The sequence below is a fragment of the Amblyomma americanum genome, chromosome 1 (genome assembly GCF_052857255.1).
Source record: "Amblyomma americanum isolate KBUSLIRL-KWMA chromosome 1, ASM5285725v1, whole genome shotgun sequence".
NCBI classification, from domain to species: Eukaryota; Metazoa; Arthropoda; class Arachnida; order Ixodida; family Ixodidae; genus Amblyomma; species Amblyomma americanum.
Genome location: NC_135497.1, coordinates 90,245,366 through 90,248,250, shown reverse-complemented (window position 1 = coordinate 90,248,250; position 2,885 = coordinate 90,245,366).

Genomic DNA, 2,885 nt, shown 5'->3' with positions numbered 1-2,885 from the left:
CTTGCTTTCGTTCTGCTTTTTTTACTGCGATTTGCTTTAATATACACGCGGCAAGATGGGCTACACAAACAAGGAAGACTAGAGCACTCAAGGAAATTGCGTGGTGCATTAAAGAGGTTAAAATGAAAAGGAGGGGATCCGGGCCGGACTGCCAAACCTGGGCGTGCTTCATGTGATACAATACACTGTTGAACACCAGGCCAAGCCAATCTTCTTCAGAGGGCCCGTTTTTTTTTTCTACATTAAACAGGCGACGAAAGAACAGAGCAGGCCCACGTTCCACACTCGCCACCACCGGAAGTTTCAATCGTGTCACACGAGATGAGACAGCCCGTGTGACAGCTACCAACGTTTACCCTGGCCGCAAGCGCGTTCTTCGTGCAATATCTCGAAGTTGAATCCTTTAAGGGCGCCGTTCACAAAGAAGGAAAGAGAGAACTATGAACGCGTAACCCGATGTTACTTTATCTCCTTTCGACGCCATAATTCAATAGAAAGCAATCGATTTCTATCTTGTCTGAAGATTCCGTGTCGCGTGTTGACTGTTACGTAAAAGCCACACTTGTTACTGTTTTGTCGAACTTCTATTGGTATAGACTACGCTATAGGGAGTAGTAGTCTGAGGCTTCTCAAGTGTTTATTCGCTGCTGTGTATTTCCGTCGCAGTGTCTCCGCTCCTAGTAAAATTTCGGTTAATCCGGAAACGAAAACACCATCTGCGGGAGTGATATTACCCACGTTTTTTTTCTTTCCCCTTCTTGCGTGTAATCCTGAGTTCGAAGGAGCAGACAAGATTTCAAAGACCACAAAGGACGGGATTTGTTTTCTGGGCATATAAGGATTTAATCTAGAAGGTTTCAGTTGCAGGCATTGAGGAGAAGGTTATTTAATAACATTTTCATATTGGCTGGCAGGCAGCTTCAACATTTCCATGCGCACGCGCACGGAAATCTACGTTGCGTGACGTAAGTCGAGCAGGAACAAAATCGCGACGTGTCAGTTTCTGTCTGTCAAAAAAAAAACGGTGACGCAGAACCTATTCTCTCGACGAAGGGCGCATTTTCTCAGCGTACGGACTTCGGAGCTTAACGTTTCTAGCAAGGCGTCCAACGTATGGCTTGGCGACAGTTTTGGTCCTTCTCAGTTAGCAACTGTTTACTCCGATATCAGAAGCGCGACATATTTCCCCTGACATGTGTAGTAGTTTCGCTTGCCATGATAAATTTAACTCGACCTCAACCGTCTCCACGGGGATCCGGGATCAATGCATACGGGTTCAAACTTTCGCGGGTCGCTACGCTTTGCTTCATGAAACGGTTACTACTAAAGGTGAACTGCAGTCGATGTAATTCTACAGTGAGCACTTCCAGGAGTACAATGAGCTGTCTTTCAATCGTAGCACCAACCATGAAGGCTCCTGCTTATTTCGCGATTCCTGACCAGGACGCAATAACCTGCATAGGCACTACAATGCATCTGAGCGGGTCCAAGTTCCACGCCTGCATCAAATGAGCAGCATTCCACGCGATACAGATCGCACTGCGAGCACTAACTGTAACTTCAAATCATCGCTGGTGCAGCCGGAAGCACTCTAAAAGCCTATAATGCCATGAACAGAGCGCAGTTTAACAAAACTGGAGAATTATAAATCCACCACCTGAATTGCCACAAGCTGTCCCAAGCAGCCACAATGCTATAAAGCATCATTACGACGGATCCCCCTACTACGTCAGCGTGAACGACTTAAACGTCTTCCCGAAATCTTTAGATCTTCACCAGCTTCAGGAAGAGAACGGTTTGCCCGACATGCTACGGTCTTGCCTCCAAATAACCTTTTTCTGGCCTTTTTGTGGAAAACTAGCCCTGGTGTGTCTTATTTGCATCGTTTACCTTGCCCTTCGTCGATCTAGTACCATAAGCTAGGTTAATCGCTTTCTCTCGTCAAATCATCTTTATCATGATCCTCCAGGCAAAACAATGAAGCGCTAATTGAAAAGGATTCGTTTTACAGCACAAAGGATGACGCAGGGCGGAAAACAATGCCATTTCCAAGCGAAAACGTGTCCATCGCTGGGCTTTTCAAACAGTTGTGCGATAATCTGATTTTATTCCGCGCACCGCCTTCGGCTCTGCCTGAAGAGGTTTGTCGACAATTCCGCACACGCCGAAGCCGCCTGTTTTGAATGCACCTCCAAAAGTGCTCCGATATAGGGTTCCGCGACGGAAGCCTACAAAGTACACATGGCCCTTGAAGATCGACAAAAGGGACCTGCAGTGAATAGACTAAGCATCCAATTTCTTCGCGCTGTGAGCGCTTGGACGACTTCGTGGAATAAGCAACTGTTTTCCATACTACGCAAAAGGAGCTCTGAGCAAACCTCTGCGCCAGAGGTCTAAGCAAGTGAATACAAACTTGTAAGCAAGAGTGTTGACAACGGCCTAATGAAGTCAGTGTAAGACTCCGGGCACAATGTTACCTTCCAGCCTTCAGCGCAGTTGTCGCTCCGGCTTGGGTTTGTTTTTTTTTTTTCGTAGAGCTCGTTTGCACGACCCGTCGGTTGTACTTTGCTCAGCAGAAGCCTTTGTTGTATTCAGAACCCTTAAGTACTTCATGTAGTGTGACGTTTCGGGTTCCATCCATTAAAAGTGTGGCGCTTCTTGCACTCCGGTGTGCCTTCATCCTTTCTAAATGATCTGTGTCGCTATGTCAGAAATCGAGAGGGAAATCATTATTTTGCTCCTTGTCCGGCACCTCCATCGTTGTGAACAAGGTGGCAATTCTGCGGTATGGAAGACAATTTTTTTTTCGTTGCTTAGAAGTGAAATGCAGAAGACAAATCAGCCTGCATGCTACTCATAATAATCTAGATGGCCAGGCATGTCAA